This window comes from Callorhinus ursinus, unplaced genomic scaffold (assembly GCF_003265705.2).
Source record: "Callorhinus ursinus isolate GAN/ISIS: 27379988/994484 unplaced genomic scaffold, GSC_fseal_2.0 scaffold23, whole genome shotgun sequence".
Lineage (NCBI taxonomy): Eukaryota > Metazoa > Chordata > Mammalia > Carnivora > Otariidae > Callorhinus > Callorhinus ursinus.
The window spans coordinates 3,328,795-3,348,959 of NW_027397085.1; the positions used below are offsets into that span (position 1 = coordinate 3,328,795).

General features: G+C 45.6%; 1 protein-coding gene across 1 annotated transcript in view; it reads left to right on the plus strand.

The window, feature by feature from the left end:
* The first annotated feature begins 524 nt into the window (after positions 1–524).
* Positions 525–20,165, plus strand: part of LOC112839595 (thymosin beta-15A) — a 30,562-nt gene continuing 10,921 nt past the window's right edge. Inside the window, exon 1 of the transcript XR_012382032.1 lies at positions 525–618. The gene's annotated coding sequence lies outside the window, so the exon portion shown is untranslated. The remainder of the gene's footprint in view (positions 619–20,165) is intronic.

Genomic DNA, 20,165 nt, shown 5'->3' on the forward strand with positions numbered 1-20,165 from the left:
TATTTGCCAAACACTAGGACAAATATAAAGGTTCTTGAGATGAAACACATTCATGGAGCTCACCACCCTGAGAGAGGAGGGACACCACCATGTAGAGACCCCAGAATCCTGTGCTGGGCTGGATTTGTGTAAAGGATGCTGTGGGAACCCCCGGGGGTGGGAGGGCCCAACCGACCCAGGCTCCTGGGGGAGAGAGTCAGGGGAGAGTCCCAAAGGCGGTGCCTGATCTGTTAGCTGTAGCTGAAGGAAATCAGCTAGTTAACACCTACCCAGGTCAGGGAGGGCTGTCACCTTCTGTTTGTGCCAGGCCCCGCTCTCCACTCCTGTTTTCTCCCTCTTCTAGGTACCCGCTTATCACCAAGGTTTTAAGCCTTCTCCATATTTTCTAGGTATAAATAGTTTGGGGCTTCTCAAACCTGTGTAGTATTTCACAGCACGGGCCCCACATTTTACTGTTTCCATAGTGATGGTTACCTTGGTTAATTGTGACCCTCACCACCACCAGTCACGATGCCTAAAGTCTCCCTGTGTCCCTAGGTTCTGTAAGATCAATTCTCTAGGATATATACTCAGAAGTGGGTCTCCAGGTCATGGGGCATGCATATATACCTACTAATAGTAAGTACCGTCAAAATGCTGTGCTGGTTTATACTCCAGGATAGGGGATCCAGTCTGCAGAGAGGAAAAGAATGTGTTGAGGGTACATAAGCTTTTCTGGTTTTTAAAATTTTTAATTATTTGATTATTAATTTATTTTTAAAGATTTATTTATTTGAGAGAGAGAGCACAAGCAGGGGGCGTGGGAGAGGGAGAAGCAGGCTCCCCGCCGAGCAGGAACCCCGAGATCATGACCTGAGCTGAAGGTAGACGCTTAATCCACTGAGCCACCCAGGCACCCCTGTTTTTGTTTTTGTTTTTAAAGTAAGCTCTACACCCAACATGGGGCTTGAACTGACGATGGACCGCAAGATCAAAAGTTGCATGCTCTACAGACTGAGCCAGCCAGGCATCCTGAGGGTTTACCAGTTTCTTAAAGGCCTTGTCATAGACGTGGCACATACAGTTCATTGGCAAGAAGAAGTCACTGTGTGCCATTTAGCTGCAAAGAATCTGGGACATGTGGTCCTGGGTTTGGCAGCTGCTTCCCAATGACAAATCAATTATGCAAGATGAGAATGGACTTCCATGGGAAAAAGACCTCATACAGCTTTGGCTTCAAATCTGAGTGAGAAGGGAAACCATCTGAGAGTCGGCTGTAGATGTTATATTCCACCCCTAAATACTTCAGCATGAATCTCCTAAAATAAGGACACTCTACACAACCACAGTATCATTATTAGAACATTAACAATAATACCCTAATATCATTTAATATGCAATCCACGTTCAAATTGTTATGTGAGTAGTTTTGGAAATCATATTTATTAAATCATGTAAATAAATGCAGGTGGAGTCCCAGTTCCCCCACGACTACCTTCATATTGTCTCCTCTTAGGCTCAGAGGATTATTATTACTATTTTTATTTATTTACTTAAAGATTTTATTTATTTATTTATTTCAGAGAGAGAGAGAGAAAGAGAGACAGTGAGCGCGAGGGAGAGGGAGAGAATCTGACGCGGACTCTGCACTGAGTGCAGAGCCCCACTCGGGGCTTGATTCTACGAGTGGCAGATCATGACCCCAGCCACAACCAAGAGTCGGTCACTCAATCACCTGAGCCACAGACGCTCCTTATTTATTTATTTATTTTTAAGTAGGTGCCACAACCAGCGTGGAGCCCAATGTGAGCCTGAACCCCTGACCCGGAGACCAAGACCCTGAGACCAAGAGTCGGCTGCCTAACCAACTGAGCCACTCAGCCACCTCATATTATTGCTATTTTATTTCATATTTGTATTTTTTAAAGATTTTATTTATTTATTTGAGAGAGATAGCAAGAGAGAGCAGAAGCGGGGAGGAGAGGGAGAAGCCTACTCCCTGCTAAGGGGAGAGCCAGATGTGGGATTCGATCTCAGGACACTGGGATCATGATCTGAGCTGCAGGCAGACGTTTTAACCCCCTGAGCCACCCAGGCACTCCTATTATTGATTAAAAAAAAAAAAAAAAAAAAAAAAAATTCACCCTGAAGTGCTGCCCAGGAAGATGCAGTTTGCTGGCATGACAGTAGGGGGCCCCACAAGCCCATTCTGCTATTTGCCCGCTCTGGTGATTTTTTTTCCCTAGCCAAAAGTGGGTGCCCAGGTGTCTGGGTAATTTCCACTGTGTCACATGTACACCTGTGATTTCAGGGTACACTCAAGAAACCATAATGTCACCAGTTTCCTTCTGGGAAGTTATAGGACTTCAAATTTTAATTTTATTCCATTAAAAAGTCAATTTGAGCCACACATCACTTTTTCTGGGTGATTTTCAAAACTCTGCTGTGAAACCAAATAAGCAAAAGCCTATAATTCACTGAGCTAACTACTTAAAGGCAATGATGACAGTAATTTAAAAGATAGATACGCAAGTCAAATTTCCGGTAGTTTCCATAATTCAACCATTACATACCATCACATCAAAGTATACATGGACATGGTTAAAAGAAAAAAAAAACCCAATAGTTAAAAGGTTCTTTTAAAAAAATAAATTATTTTCTCTCTTCTCTTTCCTCCTACTTTTCAGAAACAATCACTTTTTTTTAAAGATTTTTTTTAAACGATTTTATTTATTTATTTGACAGGGAAAAAGGGGACAAGTAGGCAGGCAGAGGGAGAGGGAGAAGCAGGCTTCCCGCTGAGCAGGGAGCCCCACGTGGGGCTTGATCCCAGGACCCTGAGATCATGACCTGAGCTGAGCTGAAGGCAGATGCTTAACTGACTGAGCCACCCAGGCGCCCCAGAAACAATTACTTTTTTAACAATATCTGGTCTTAATTCTTCTGGATATTACCACCATAAGCTGTTATTTTTTTTTTTTTTTTTTAAGCAGGCTCCACACCCAGCGTGGAGCCCAACATGGGAATTGAGCTCATGACCTTGAGATCAAAACCTGAACTGAGCTCAAGAGTCAGACGCTTAAGCGACTGAACCACCCAGGCAACCCATCTCTATTTTTTGATTCTTAACTTAAAAAAGTATCTATTAACTTCTAACAATGAGAGATTAGAATTTTGTTCACTTACACTAAATCTTGCCTTTCGTCTCCCTCTGCTCCCAATTCTGTCCATAGACAAATTATTGCTTCAAATTATTTTAATCGGTTATATTCATAACTCTAAAAAATATACTTTAAAAAAAAGGTTTTATTTATTTATTTGAGACAGAGAAGGAGAGAGAGAGTGAGCATGACTGGTGGGGAGGGGCAGAAGTAGACTCCCTGCTGAGCAGGGAGCCCGATGAGGGGCTCCATCCCACGACCCTGAGATCATGACCTGAGCTGAAGGCAGATGCTTAACTGGCTGAGCCGCCCAGGTGCCCCTAAACAATATACATTAACTACTACTTCTTATTCCACCCATTTGACAAACACCTGTCAACAAACAGAATGAGAATATTAACATCCGCACTCCTCCCCCTCCTTCCTCCTTCCTCCTTCCACCCTCTGCCATGCGTGCATGCCTTCACTTTCACATGTTCAAAGCTGATAACATTTTCATTTTGTTCTATAATCATCAAGCTGTCCTTGTTGGGTAGGGTTGAAAAGTTGAGAAACAGCAAACTGTGGTTATATTATTACGTCTATGTGTAAATATTATTCACATAAAAGCCAAGTTCCTTTCCTTTGAGCAATGATTATGTTTCCCTCTTCGTAGAGGGAAACAAGATGTAATGTCGCATTCCCTTATGCTGCTATGAGTATGTCTAGCATTCAGGTATCAAGATTCTTCTCATATTCTATCAACTGCTCAAAACTATGCTATAATTTAGTTTGCTTCATATTAGGATTATCAATTTCTTGCATAGATTTTTTCCTTGGACTTCTAACTTCCTTTCTTAAAGAACAAGAAACATACCTTTGCCACCAGTTTCCTCCCCATCTCCCTCCCCCCCAGTTTCTTACTTATTTTTTATATTGCCTGGAATCCAGGCTATACTTTTTTTTAAGATTGATTTATTTATTAGAGAGAGAGTGAGCAGAAGGGCAGAGGGAGAGGGAGAGAGAATCTGAAGCTGATTCTACGCCAAGCTTGGAGCCTGATGTGGGGCTCGATCCCCCGACTCAGATCGCATGACCCCGAGATCCCGAACGCAGCGGAAACCAAGAGCTGGCCACTGAACCGACTGTGCCGCCCTGGTGGCCCAAGTCTGTTGTTCTTAGTGGGGTTCTTCCCGAGGTCCAAACACTAATCGTTTGCAGCCTGGCTTGTTTCCTCCATTGCTTGTATTTCATATATTTTTTTTCTCTTCCTTGGGTCTCTCCATTTTTTACTGGAGCACATCCTCAAGCAAGCTCGTTTGAAATGGCATGTAGCAAGTGAACGTTATCTGCTTTAATTTTTTTTTAAGATCTTTTTTTTAAGTCATCTCTACACCTAACGTGGGGCTTGAACTCACAACCCAGAGATCGAGAGTCTCATGCTCCACTGACTGAGTCAGCCAGATGCCCTGCAAATCTTGCCTTTCAGCATTCTGTCTTCAGGCTCTTTCCCAGTTTTCCCCTTCTTCCGTGCAGACGTCAGCTCAAACCCACTCTGGGCATCTGTCAGGCAGAGAAGACCCACTGCCCTGAGGACCCTCCTGCACACACCCTGTACTTTGCTCCTTCTGTCTATACACTCACGTCCTCTTTCCATGTCCCAGAAATTAGTTGCAATCTCTTAACTGCTGATGCCCAACCCATCCCTCACTGTCTTTGTTGACTATGGATTTAGACTCCTTTATACATTCTTTTTTTTTTTTTTAAAGATTTTATTTATTTATTTGACAGAGAGAGAGAGACACAGCGAGAGCAGGAACACAAGCAGGGGGAGTGGGAGAGGGAGAAGCAGGCTTCCTGCCGAGCAGGGAGCCCAATGCCGGGCTCGTTACCAGGACCCTGGGATCATGACCTGACCTGAAGGCAGACGCTTAATGACTGAGCCACCCAGGCGCCCTCCTTTATACATTCTTTATCACTTCAGTAGGATCTTGGGAAAGAAGGATGACAAATCTAAATGCTCAGATCACTTCTTGAGTCAGAACCTGTTTCATATACATTTGTTTTCCCTTGCCTTTTTGTTTGTTTTTATAAATACCAGAGCTGCATTTAACTCTATTTTGCTAAAAACAAAACGAAACACAACAAAACAAGAAAACTTGGAAACTATTGCCACATGTTTGTAGAACAGTTTTGCAAACTGCACTAGGTCCTTTGGCTCTTTGGGAATTACTGATTTCTTAACTGATGGTTAAGGCTAAAAAGAAAGATACAAGGCAACATATGACTCCTACAAGCTAGAAGATACAGCCCTGATGATTTCTCAGAACAAGCCATTAGGAATCCAAAGCTTCCGGAAAGTGCACTCTATGTAGAAAAATCTTGGCTCCTATCCTGATAAGTTTATAATTTCCAAAAGCAGAACAGATACTTGTGTTTACACCCTCAGCTAAAGAGCAAAGCCAGTGAGGAATAAATAATGCCAATTAGCAAAGTCATGATTCACAGGACCCTTTCACTGTCCATTCTAATAATTTGTCTCTTTGAACAAAAGTCTGTCTTAGCAAGGTAATTGTGACTGTAGAAAAATGGCAATGTCTAGTCTCCCACAGAGTATGTATAAATTTTATGGATCTTACCTTTCTTGGAAGGACTGAGGATCAGTTGGAATTTTCATATTTAGGTAAGGAATCTTATTTGAGATCATTTATAGTTAGCCTTCTAATAAAAGCTACAAATAATATTATAAGAACAACAAATGTGGGGCACCTGGGTGGCTCAGTCATTAAGCATCTATCTTCGGCTCAGGTCATGACGCCAGGTACTGGGATCGAGCCCCGCATCAGGCTCCCTGCTCAGCGGGAGGCCTGCTTCTCCCTCTCCCACTCCCCCTGCTTGTGGTCCCTCTCTCGCTATGTCTCTTTCTGTCAAATAAATAAATAAAATTAAAAAAAAAGAACGAATGTAAGCAATACAGAATAATATCACTTGATCTTTTTAATTACACCAGTGGTCTACAGATAAATTAGCAGAGGTTTGTTGGTTTTCTGTAAGAATATCTGAATATGTTTGTTTGTTTGTTTTTAAAGATTTTATTTATTTATTTGACAGAGAGAGTGAGCGAGCTCGCACAAGCCAGGGGGGAGCAGGAGAGGGAGAAGCGGGCTCAGCAAGGAGCCCGACATGGGGCGGGATCCCAGGACCCTGGGATCATGACCTGAGCTGAAGGCAGATGCTTAACGGACTGAGCCACCCAGGTGCCCCTGAATATCATGTTTTTATATTGATAATAATCTTCTTAATATAATGTACATCTATTGTAAATTGTTGGAATGACCACATTTTAATTGAATTCTACCCAGAACCTGCTGTTGCCACCTTTCCCTCTGTGTTTTGATTCCTTGGGCTCCCAACTGTACTTTGAGTGGATTAGAGAGGAGCCAGAGGGATTTCATAGGTAAATGATGGGATTCTGCCACGTGATGCCGGGGCAAGCTGCCCGAGTGTGGGCTCGGACAGGGTTCAGGTAGAGGAAAAAGGGTAGGAAAACAGAGTCATTACATGGCCTGTGGTGGGACAGACGTGCTGAACTCAAACAAGAACCTGCCTTATGGCAGTCAGTGCCCAGAATACTCCAGTTTGTCCAGAAGAGAAGCCCTGGGTTAGGCTTCCTGGTGTCAAAGCTGGTCCCCCGCCCCCTTGAAACCTGTCTCCTTAGCAAGTGTATCAACTTCCCTGGGCCCACTGTCCTTCTGCGCACTATGGGAACAGTAACAGTCCTTAACCTCTGGGCTGTTGCGGGGTTGAACAAAGTCACGTGAAGCCCTTGAGCCAGTACTCCGTTATTCTTTTAGCCATATCCTCTCACCTTAGCAATCTTGCCCATAAATTAATTGGGATTGGCACCCTTAGAGGGTGTGAGTGGGGTAGAAACGCGTGCCACTTTTTGGGGAATGTGGACATTGCATTGCCAGGAAAGGAAGGAAAAATTGGGCTGAGTGATGCAGACAATTTTTGAATTGCCTTTGTCAGTGGAAGGTACAAGCCCTGTCAGAGGCTGGTTAAGGACGGCCAAGGATATCAGCTTCACTAAACCCTTCTAGGCTCCATCTTGGACTGAAGACTGAAAATCTGAAAATGCCTTGCTGGTTCCTAGGTTATAATACCTCTGAGGCACTCGTGTCTCTCTCCTTTTAGAGAGTTCTGTTCTGCTCTGTGGAAGGGGAAACTGATCCTTCCACAGTCAGTCACTCTTCTATTTTGGTCATTTGTGAGGTATCTTAGGTACTGCTCAGGTATTAATCCTGGAACAAGGGGCCATTTTTAAAGGCTGTGCTCACGACAGCAGTCTCCTCAGACAAGAATCACCCCTCCGCACACGCAGTGTGGCTCCGGGCCAACTCTAGGAAGGTACTGTGTATGAGGAAAGAAAACCAAGCAAATGAACATAAATCACCCCCCGCCCCCAGACCCACACAATGAACAAACCCAGCTTCTGGCTAGTTGCCAACACTTGCAAATTCTACAGTCTGGCACTCTTTGGCCAATAATTTTGCCTTCTGTCATTTCACCTGGGTGGTGGAGGGGGGGGTTGGGGCACAATGTGTGCTTGCACACTCGCAGTTTTCAGCAGCCAGAGTGTGCAGGGAGGCAGAGAGCCCCAGGATTCGGCACCCATCCTGAGAACCTAACAGAGGGCCTCCAAGGTCAGACGAACACCCCAAACAACCCACAGTCCACAACAGACCAGAGGCCAAGGTTAAACCACTGCCCGTCGTGGGAAGCCAGCTCATTCAAATGCTAAGTAAATGTTCCCTGAAAGAAACTGACCCCAGGCATGAGATTTTTTCCTAAGTTAGGGCATCAGCAAAGTGGTTTAGAGAAAGCCAAGTGGCCTCTGGACATGAATGGATCACCTTTTGAGTAATATGCACTTTGTGGGACAGAAATCCATTGCTTTAAAAACGAATCTTGGCAGAGCTTTCCCCCTTAGCGCTGTCTCACCTCGGCCCGAGTCGTCAAGAAGCGCAACCGGAAACCCCATCCGTATCCTACCACAGAGCAGGTGGACTTCTCCGGAGAACTCAAGAGATCACTTTCAACAACAGCTAAGCCGCAGCTGGATGTCGAGCTCTTTGTGGATGTCAAAAAGTAAATTGGATTTTAGGTGCTTCTGATGCTTGGTCCTTTGTTTTACTTTACAGTTTACCAAGTGCAAAGTGTGTGGAGGGTTATGTGACGCTAAACCTACGCACCAGGTCCCATCTGTCAGGGGTCTACAGTCTCACTGACAAAGGTTGCTATCTTCCCTCTCTTGCTTCCTCCAGGCGGTTTTCCTAAGTCTTAGTGGAAGCCGGAAGGAGGAGGAAATAAATCACATGCTTTAATGTGATTTTTTTTTTGTTCTTTAATGTTCTTTTCTTTGTTCTTTAATGTTCTTTTTTTAAAAAGTTTAATTAATTTATCTGAGAGAAAAGAGAGCATGAGTGGGGGGAGGGGAGAAGGGAGACGGAGAAGCAGACACCCCGATGAGCAGGGAACCGGATATGGGACTTGATCCCAGGACCCTGAAATCAGGACCTGAGCCAAAGGCAGATGCCTAGCCAACCGAGCCACCCAGGTGCCCCTGGATTCAGTCTTTAAAAAAGAAGAAACCGAGGGTCCGGGGTGCCGGGGTGGCTCAGTCGTTAAGCATCTGCTTTCGGCTCAGGTCATGGTCCCCTGGGATCGAGCCCCGCATCGGGCTCCCTGCTCATCGGGGAGCCTGCTTCTCCCTCTCCCACTCCCCCTGCTCGTGGGTGCTCTCTCTGTCAAATCAATAAATAAAATCTTAAAAAAAAATGAAGAAACTGAAAGCAGTTTATGAAAGTACAGCCTTTACGTCCACATAATCTGGAGGAAGAGAAAATATCACTTCCTTTTAAAATCCAGGAAACTTCTCTCCCAGAAACTTCGAGGACACCTCCCTTGTGTGTCACGGGCCTGAATCAGGGCACACACCTATTCCTGAATAGCTCCTGGGTCCAGGGGACTGGATTACTTTCAGGTTTACCAGGCCCACTTCTGGGTCTAGGGGTGGAGGGAGTCAGTCTTCCTTGAAACACCCAGGCTGTGTGGGGCGGGGAGAGCTTTGTGAAACCTGGTAAGAATCAGACAACTATTAGGAAGGAAAAGAAGATGAACACATGTGGGGCTGGTGACCAAAACTAGCCACCACAATTTTCTTAGATAACCTTTCCGAACATTTTATCTGGTGTTTCTTAGGCGATGGGACGGGGAAAGGAAGCCCATACTACCAGCAGTACTTATCACATCCGACTGTTGGCTAAGTGCTGTGTATTAGGGATACTTTCTCATTTTACCTCTCAAAGCAGTGGGCAGGAAATACCTACTGTGCTCCCATTTTACAGATGGGGAAGCCAAGGCCCAATGAACTTCAGCGCCTTGCCTGAAGACTCAGGACTAGTGAAAACGGAGATGAAATTCACAGTGTGGGCCCTGTGGGTGTGAAGAACGTTTAGCTACCACCCGCACTGCTTCCCTGTGCACCCACTGCTGACCCAACCGCACAGCCTCCCGGGCCATCCCCGCTTATGGCCTTTCACCGCAGCTCCCCTCGACAACCCACTCCCGGGTCCCCGGCAGCCCCACCTCCGGAACGTGGGACTCCTTTTGCCTTTGTTGCTCACCTCTGTCCTTCTTCCCCATCAAATCCCCTCTTTGACCCTGCAGTTACCACGGGTCCCTTGTCTCCGGCCCATCCTCCTAGCCTGTCAGCGCTCCTGCTTCGTTCCCTTGTCTAACTGGTTCAGACAACCATTTCACGGACCCCTCTCACGCACCCCTCCATTTCCTCACACCCTGTCGGCCCAGGGCCCTGGCCTTGCTAATCCCCGCCCATGAAGGCCTCCCACCTAAAATTCCTGCCCTGGAGTGTCTTTCTTCATGCCGTGGGAGAAGAGTCAAAATTCCTGCTTCCAGGTCCTGCTGGATGCTAGGGGCACTGGATGGAGGATCCCGGGTCCGGAGGCTCTCCATGAGCCCCTCCCCTGCCGCTGTCCCTCCCAGCACAGAGGTGAACACTGGGCCTTCTGCTTTAGTGAGAAGTGGGGCCCTCGGGGGTGAAGACACCCGGAGCAAATGTGCGCCCCCCCCGCCCCGGAAACACACACCTTCGCTTCAGGCAGGGGCTGGATGCCCGCAGGCTTGACTGAGAAAAGGCCTGGGGCTGTGATGTTGGGGTGCTGCCCACTTAGGAACCAGGCAAGCAGATTCTAAGGTGTACAGTTCCCAAGACAAACAATAAAAATAAAAGCCCAAAGAGCATCTCCTCCACTAGGTCACTAATCCTTGCTGCTGGGCAGGTGGTGAGAGTTAGGCCTGGAGCCAAAATGGGGCCAGGGCGGGGGTGGGGTGGGGGTGGGGCGGCACAGCTCCAGAACAGCCAAGCAGGGCGAGTATTAGAAGCGGGGAGGGCTGGTGGAGCAGAGTGGGGATGCCTGTGGTATCTTCCAGGGCCCGGGCTTGTGCTGCAGGTTGGTTTACGGGCAGCGCAGACGGTCTTCCTCAGGTCCCTTCTGTGTTCTCCTCAGGGCGTGTCCTCCCTCCTCGGAGGAAGCCACGGTCTTCCACCCAATTTCCTCACTCCTTCAAAGCTTCCTCCTTCCCTTGGTCTGTGTTCTTTTTCTTTTCACAGACCTGTTCAGAGCTTTTTCACGCTGAAATATAGTATCAATTCAACTCTGTCTCTTTTCCAGCACCTTCTTTCCTTCCCGTGAGAGTGGTCACCAGGAGCTGCTGACCTTCTCTTCCGCAGGGCCTCCCCATGCCGACCTCCCTTTCACTGCTCTCCCAGGGCCAGGAGACGGCACACCCCGAGTCCCCTGGCCCAACCCAGTGCCTTTTCCTGGATGGCATCCTACCTGAATGTTCTAGAGTGTCTGACAGCCTCTCTTGGCAACTTGTCTGTCTTGGCTTTATCACTGCCCTGCCTTCTAGAAGTTTTCCTCCTTTCTCGCTGACTACAGGTCTCCCTTAGGGATTTTCTTTCTCCTTCTACTCTTCTACTGACTCTTAAATGTACATGTCCCCCGCCAAATTCTGGCCTGATACTCTCTCTCTTCTGCTCTACATCCCCTCCCCCTGCAATCTCATTCACATCTATGATTTCAACTCACCCGTAAGCTGAGGACTCCCTACATCTATTTCCCTCAGGTCCAGGGTTGGGATCAGCATGCAAAATTTAAGGGAATGGTAAAAAAAAACTCAGTAATCACACTAAATAATATGTCAATAGAACGTTGTAAAAAATCCAAAAAAATTCACAGCGGGCAAAATAACAGCATTTAAATAATGACAGGATCACTTAGTATGGAGCCACATCAGAGCCCGAGGCAGAAAGAAAAATCAGTATACTGATCCCTAGTCACCCTAGTAATCCTCCAGATTAGTGGGTCTCAACCACAGTGGTGCATTAGGATCTCTTGGAGAGCTTTTTCTGGGGAAGATAAAATTCACACAACATAAAATTCACCATTTAAAAGTATATAGTTCAGTGGTTTTTCGTATAGTCATAACATTGTGCGATCATCAGCACTAGTTTCAGAATGTGTGTGGTAGTCTTTTTTTGTGCTTTTCCTAGCTTTCATTTTATTTTTTTAAGATTTATTTATTTTGAGAGAGTGAGAATGAGAGAGAGAGAGGGTACATGAAGGGGGGGAGGGTCAGAGGGAGAAGCAGACTCCCCGCTGAGCAGGGAGCCCGATGTGGGACTCGATCCCGGGACTCCAGGATCATGACCTGAGCCAAAGGCAGTCGCTTAACCGACTGAGCCACCCAGGCGCCCCCTAGCTTTCATTTTAGAACTCTGACTAGAAACTAAACTAACACCCTGACCACCTACTTACTGATCTTGTTTGTCACCACCACTGTCTTTCTTGTTGAAAGAGGTTGCTGCTGATGGCCAGCTGTGGTGTGGGAGACCATGGCTGACAAGACTCACACTAGCCCATGACTCGCTCTGTCTCCTGAGCAGTGTAACACTGTGTCCAAGCTGCAGTTTGCAGCTTTGACTCTTAACCTTCAATATGACTCATGACTTTGTTCCAAAACAAAATAACCATGTCAATTCTGCATTAGAACATGGCCAACCCTTATTCTATTTTTATGAGTAAAATCCTATCTGTTTTCTTAATTACTTCCTTCCTTAAAAAAAAAAAGATTTTATTTATTTATTTGAGAGTGAGAGATCACGAGCAGGGGGGAGGGGTAGAGAGGGAAGCAGGCTCCTTGCTGAGCTGGGAGCCTGATGTGGGACTCGATCCCAGGACCCTGGGATCATGACCTGAGCAGAAGGCAGATGCTCAACCAACTGAGCCACCCAGGCGCCCCCGTTTTTTGTTGTTTTAAAGATTTTATTTATTTATTTGAGAGCGAGCAAGAGAGAGCACAAACGGGGAGGGGCAGAGGGAGAGGGAGAAGCAGACTCCCCACTAAGTGGGGAGCCTGACGTGGGGCTCGATCCCAGGACCCTGAGATCATGACCCGAGTCAAAGGCATACACTTAATCGACTGAGCCCCCTCCAGCCCAGGCACCCCTTTCTTGATTACTTCTAACAAAGCTTGAGTTCCTCAGATTTGCTCTTCCTTATAATCTAATGATATTCTGCAGTCTAAACTTTAAAATTTCAAGTCTTCTTAACTACTAAACCAAAAAAAAAAGTCTCAGAAAGAGAATGAGATGATATTGCCGATTCTCTATAGTTGTAGAGAGATACCAATTCTGTATCTTCAAACTAATTCCAAGAATATTCTCCAATAAATCATCCACTTGACAGCATTTACAGAAAATCCATCTTGTTCTCCTGTTCAGCGTAGACGTGTGGTGATTGTTTATAATGATTACCAAGCTGTGTTTGGATATATTATTTGAACAGCGGGGTCTTATGCAATACTGTGACTTCAGAAATTTCTGTCATGGCCTTTCACCTCTAAATTGAGGCTTGCAATAGGTTGTCTTACTTGATAATTTGCTGCCCTGGTAATGAGGTTGTAATTGACGTGTGTTTTCCTAAATGGTCTGAAGATACTTGTAAGATTTATTTGCCACATTTGAGCAGTATGAGGGCATGTCCTTCTTCTTCAGCATGAGGGGGGGTAGTGGAAACCTACGATTCTAACATTCTTATGTAAATAAAGAGTTTGAGAGCCTGGGTCTCATTTAAATGTTTTCTTCCTGTGGCTCCCTGTGGAGTGGGCTCCAGGATTTCCCAGGAGTCTACATTACGCCAGGTGCTTTGAGAGCCAACTCCAGGGATTCTCCAAGATGTGACTTCATAACTTGGGAGTCACCGTCCCACTTTGCCTATAATAAAGCCAGCCGCTCTTTATGTGGCCCTCTTTGGCTCTGTCACCTGTCTCTACAGTGATCCCTTGTGGTAGCTGCTCTGGTCTGGGCCTCAGTCAAGAAGGCAAATGCATTTTTGTACAAGGAATGTCTCTGGTCACTTCAGAAGTGAGACCCTCTGCTTGTCCCAGATCCTTTCTTCAATAAAGTCACAACTTGAAGCCAAATTTAAGCAAGAGGCAGAAATGGCTTCTGATGAGCCTGAGTACATGAAACTTTTCGGAGCACGCACAGATCGCCTGGCCCTGTTGCCGTCTTTCCCCCTTTTTTTCCCCAACCTACTGGCGACGAGCTGGATTATGCCTCTGCTCTCCAGCTCCCCGCAGGCCAGTCAAGGGCTGAGAAGGAGCAGCGCGGCTGCAGGCAGGCTCGCGACCTCACCGGCAGGTGAAGCGGGAGGAGACAGGAGAACTAGGAAAAGCAGAAGCAGGAGCTCCCCAGTGTCAAGAGGCCGGAGACCGCGCTGCTGAAGCAGATCATTCTCCCGCCTCAACGGCGGCCAGGCCGGAGGAGGCCGCGAGAGCTGAGCTCTTTAACCGCGAAGAAAGGGTTAAACTGTGTTCCACATACCGTACCCGGTGAAAACACTTCAGGAGAGCTCCGGTGAGTTTGGGGATTAACAGACACAGTCCATGCTCTCAGTGCCCTGCCTTCCCCCGACCTTGCCGATTCATTCTCCTCTGGCTGCCTGCCAACCATCCATCTCCGCTCTGAGGCCTTTTTCTGAAACCAGAACATCGTTTTCCTAAATGTGGTTCTGCGCAGAGATCCAGCAGTGCCAGGGAATGAATACCCTTGACCCAAGGAGCAGCACTCAGCCCATACCCAGCAGATGTTGTTGTATAAATGCATCTGCTCCCTTACCCAAGGAGGATCATTGTAAGATTTTATTTTTAAGTAACCTCTGCACCCAGCGTGGGGCTTGAACTCACAGCCCCAAGATCAAGAGTCACGTGCTCTACCGAATGATCCAGGCAGGTGCCCCCACAAGCGGATCATTTAACAGGCTCCCAGATTTGGCCCGCTAGGTTAGGCTCCAGTCACCACCCCCCGGGGCTAACTAGGTGAATAGGGTACCTTCTGGCAGCTGCTGTGCCATCCCGTAGCATTCCCCCCACTTCCCTAGAGGTGTTTCCTGTACTTCCAAGATAAACTCTTTGTACCCACATCCTGTCTCGGGATCTGCCTCTGGAAAACTTTACACTAATGTGGGAAGGCAAGCTTCAACTACATAAACACTTACATATTTGAAACAAGACTTTTTCTCCAGGGTTGCTCAAAGATGAGGTGCATGCGCAAAACCAGAACGCTCTTCCTACCACTGCCCTTCTCCTTGGGTAGGCTCTTATAGAGAGTTCTTCCCTCCGCACCCTGCTTCTCCCCTTCCCTCCTTTCCTCTGTCTACCAGCAGGTCAGTTCATAGATTCCTTAGGGACAACCAGGCATTTCCCTTTGAATTCTCCCAGGTCCCAGAATTGAACAATCTTAAACAATAGCCAGGTCCACAGCATTCTCTTAAGGTTTAGCTAAATGGCCCCAAACCCTCTAGCTCCCTTTACAAGGAAAGCTGTACCAACCTTTCCAGGGCAGAGTTTTCTTCTCTTGGCTGTTGGATCTTGGTTTCCAGGAGTCCATGGGTGGAGATCAGTGTCCCATTGGCTCCTGGGGCTGAGCTGCTGGGAGTGCGGGCCGGCCAGGGGGCGGTTAACAGCAGGAGGCTGCGGTGGGGGGGCCCCCAGGCCCGCCCCATGCCTTTCCGCGCTGCCGAAGCTTCTGTGGGGCTGAGCAGCAGAATGCGTAGCACGCTCGGGCATCTGCTGTGCTGTGAACCTCTTCTCCTTCTCAGGGTAACAGCCACGGGTACCAGCAGGGCCGGCAGAGTCTTCGAGGCCTTTCTCAAACTTACTTGGTCATAAGAATCACCTGGGGTGCTTTTGAAGCATACAGATTCCGGGTGCCAGTGCCAGCTCCCGAATCATCATCTCCGGAGACAGGCCTGGGGATGTGTGTGCTTTACAAGCCTCCCAGGTGATTCTTATGACCGGACACACTATGGAATGAGGAGAGAGGCGGGAGCATCCTTCTAGCAGACAAGACTCAGCTCAGCTGTTCAGGTCTGTTCCTTCACGGTTGGCAGGTATGTCTCTTATAATCAGAATGAATCGAAGGGAAGTCATTCCTTTTTTTTTTTTCCCCTCTCTTTCTTTTTCTTTTTCTTTTTTAGGAAGTCATTCCTAACATGGGGGCCTGCCAGGGCCTAGTACGGTTCTGAGAGCCCAAGGATGCTCTGATCTAAATAAGACTTGTTTAAAGTAACTCTCATAGCCCAGGCTGACCTTACATGTGACCCTTCTTCTGAAGTTTGCTACAGAACAGTAATTCCCAGCTGAGTAGGGAGCTGGAGTGAGGAGGAAGAGAAGGATGGTGTATCAGAGATTTGAAAAGCTAGAGTTGAAAGCATATTCTTTTTTTTAATGAAAAAATATTCTTAATTAGGAATTGTTATTTTTGTTTTTTATTTATTTTTAAGTAGGTTCACACCCAGCATGGAGCCCAAACTGGGGCTTGAACCCACACCCTGAGATCAAGACCAGAACTGAGATCAAGAATCGGATACTCAACCAACTGAGCCACCCAGATGCCCCTGCTTTGATTTGTTTTTAGTAAAAAGTAATTTATTTTGAAATTTCTGACATGTTAAAGGGTATGAGAATTTAATATTTTTCAGAATGATATATGAGCATAAGACATCTGCCGTTGAGTGGGATAAAGCAAAAGCTACAGGTCAGATTGGCTGGGGCAGCTCTAGAAGAGCAGGGCCCTCCTGACACTCACCCTCCATGGAGCCTGATTCTCTCCATCCAGCCCATCTCTCCTCAGCTATCTTTCAAGAACTCACATCCCCTTAAGTCATTGCCCAGCTTGAAGTCACTGGAGGGTTCACTGCTACTCATGAGACGAAGTCAAACAACTGTAAGTATGACCCTCAAGATCCCCCTTTACTGGCCGCATCCCACTTTTCTGGTTTCATTTCCTGACTTTCCTCAGCATGTGCACTTTGCTCTTCTGACATCAGAGTTCTGGCTACTGGAGTTCTCTGAACCTTAGGGCATGATCGATCATGCCTCTGGACCTTTGCTCATGCTGTGCCTTTCCTCCATTTGTTATTTTCTTCTTGTTTGATTATGACTGTTCTAATGGGTAGGACATGATATCTCACTGTAGTTTTGGTTAGAATTTTATTAATGATTAGTGCTGTCAAATCTCTCTTTTTTGAAAACATCCATTTTATTGAGGTATAATTTATGTACAATAGACTGCATCCACGTTAACTGAACAGTTCAAAGGACTTTGACAAATATATGCACCATGTAACCACCACCACAATCAAAATACATAACATTTCTATCATCTCTTCTTGACCCTTTACGGTCAATTCTCCCCTCCACTCCCAACTCCAGGCAACCTCTGATCTGCTGTCAGTACAGATTGATTTGTATTTTCTGGAATTCCATATAAATGGAACCATACAATTTATACTCTTGTATTTGCCTTCTTTCACTCAGCAAATATTTGAGATTCATCCATGTTGGTGAGTATTATCACTAGTTTCTTCCTTTTTATTGCCAAGTAGTATTCACTATATGAATACATCACAATTTTATTATCCATTTATTTATGAGAGTCATTTGGGTTGTTTCCAGTTTTAAGGCTGTTATGAATACAAGCTGTTATAACCATTCTTATATAAGTCTTTTGTGGAATATGTTTTCATTTTTCTTGAGCAAACACCTAAGAGTGGAATAGCTAGGTTTTAAGACAGTATATGTTCAACTTTATAAGAAACTGCCACCAGATGGCCTCCTAGCAGAATTCTACCAGACATTTAATTTAAAAAATTTTTTAAAAATATTTTATTTATTTGACAGAAAGAGAGCACAAGCAGGGGGAGCTGCAAGCAGAAGGAGAGGGAGAAGCAGATTCTCTGTTGAGCAGGGAGCCTGATGTGGGGCTCAATCCTAGGAACCTGGGATCACATGACCTGAGCCGAAGGCAGACGCTTAACCGACTGAGCCACTCAGGCGCACCTCTACCAAACATTTAAAGAACACCTATTCTTCTGAAGCTGTTTCAAAAAATAGAAACGGAAGGAAAACTTCCAAACTCATTCTATGACATCAGCATTACCTTGATCCCAAAACCAGACAAAGACCCCACCAAAAAGGAGAATTACAGACCAATATCCCTGATGAGCACAGATGCAAAAATTCTCACCAAGATACTAGCCAATAGGATCCAACAGTACATTAAAAGGATTATTCAACACAACCAAGTGGGATTTATTCCCGGGTTGCAAGGGTGGTTCAACATCTGCAAATCAATCAATGTGATATACCACATCAATAAAAGAAAGGACAAGAACCATATGATTCTCTCAATAGATGCAGAAAAAGCATTTGACAAAAGTACAGCATCCTTTCTTTATAAAAACTCTCTGCTGGGGTGCCTAGGGGGCTCAGTCATTAAGCGTCTGCCTTTGGCTCAGGTCATGATCCCAGCATCCTAGGATTGAGTCCCGCATCAGGCTCCTTGCTCATCAGGGAGCCTGCTTCTCCCTCTCCAGCTCCCCTGTGCTTGTGTTCCCTCTCTCGCTGTCTCTCTCTGTCAAATAAATAAAATAAAATCTTAAAAAAAAAACCCTCTCTGCAGTATAGGGATAGAAGGAAAATACGTCAACATCATAAAAGCCATATAGGAAAAACCCACAGCGAGTATCATCTGCAATGGGGAAAGATTGACACTTTTTCCCCTAAGGTCAGGAACATGACAGGGATGTCCACTCTCACCACTGTTGTCCAACATAGTCCTGGAAGTCCTAGCTTCAGCAATCAGACAACAAAAAGAAATAAGCATCTGAATCAGCAAAGAAGAAGTCAAATTCTTACTCTTCGCAGATGACGTGATACTCTATGTGGAAAACCCAAAAGACTCCACCCCAAAATTGCTAGAACTCATACAGGAATTCAGCAAAGTTGCAGGATATAAGATCAAGGCACAGAAGTCAGTTGCATTTCTATACACTAACAATGAGGCAGAAGAAAGAGAAATCAAGGAATCGATCTCATTTACAATTGCACCAAAACCCATAAGATACCTAGGAATAAACCTAACCAAAGAGGAAAAGGATCTGTACCCTGAAAACTATAGAACACTTATTTTTTTAAAGATTTTATTTATTTATTTGACAGAGAGAGAGGGAGAGAGAGAGGGATCACAAGTAGGCAGACAGGCAGGCAGAAGCAGAGGGAAAAGCAGACTCCCTGCTGAGCAGGGACCCGGATGCGGGGCTTGATCCCAAGACTCCAAGATCATGACCTGAGCTGAAGGCAGATGCTTAACTCACTGAGCCATCCAGGAACCCCTAAAAACTATAGAAGACTTGTGAAAGAAATTGAGGAAGACACAAAGAAATGGAAAAACATTCCATGCTCATGGATTGGAAGAACAAATGTTATTAAAATGTCTATGCTACCCAAAGCAATCTACACATTCAATGCAATTCCTATCAAAATACCATCAACATTTTTCACAGAGCTGGAACAAACCATCCTAAAATTTGTATGGAACCAGAAAAGACCCCGAATAGCCAGAGGAATGTGGAAAAAGAAAAGCAAAGCTGGTGGCATCACAATTCCAGACTTCAAGCTCTATTACAAAGCTGTCATCATCAAGACAGTATGGTACTGGCACAAAAACAGACACATAGATCCATGGAACAGAATAGAGAGCCCAGAAATGGACCCTCAACTCTATGGTCAACTAATTTTCAACAAAGCAGGAAAGAATGTCCAATGGAAAAAGCACAGTCTCTTCAACAAATGGTGTTGGGAAAATTGGACAGCCACATGCAGAAGAATGAAACTGGACCATTTCCTTATACCATACACAAAAATAGACTCAAAATGGATGAAAGACCTAAATCTAAGACAGGAAACCATCAAAATCCTAGAGGAGAACACAGGCAGCAACCTCTGTGACCTTGGCTGCAGCACGTGCTAGACACGTCTCCAAAGGCAAGGGAAACAAAAACAAAAACGAACTATTGGGACTTCATCAAGATAAAAAGCTTTTGCACAGCAAAGGAAACAGTCGACAAAACTAAAAGTCAGCCTATGGAATGGGAGAAGATATTTGCAAATGTCTTATCAGATAAGGGGCTAGTCTATAAAGAACTTATCAAACTCAACATTCAAAAAACAAAATATCCAGTCAAGAAATGGAAAGAAGACATGAAGACATTTCTCTAAAGAAGACATACAAATGGCCAAGAGACACATGAAAAAATGCTCAACATCACTCGACATCAGGGAAATACAAATCAAAACCTCACACCAGTCAGAATGGCTAAACTTAACAAGTCAGGAAACGACAGATGCTGGTGAGGATGCAGAGAAAGGGGAACCCTCCTACACTGTTGGTGGGAATGCAAGCTGGTGTAGCCACTCTGGAAAGCAGTATGGAGGTTCCTCAAAAAGTTAAAAATAGAGCTACCCTACGACCCAGCAATTGCACTATTAGGTATTTATCCAAAGGATACAAACATAGTGATTCGAAGGGGCACATGCGCCCCAATATTTATA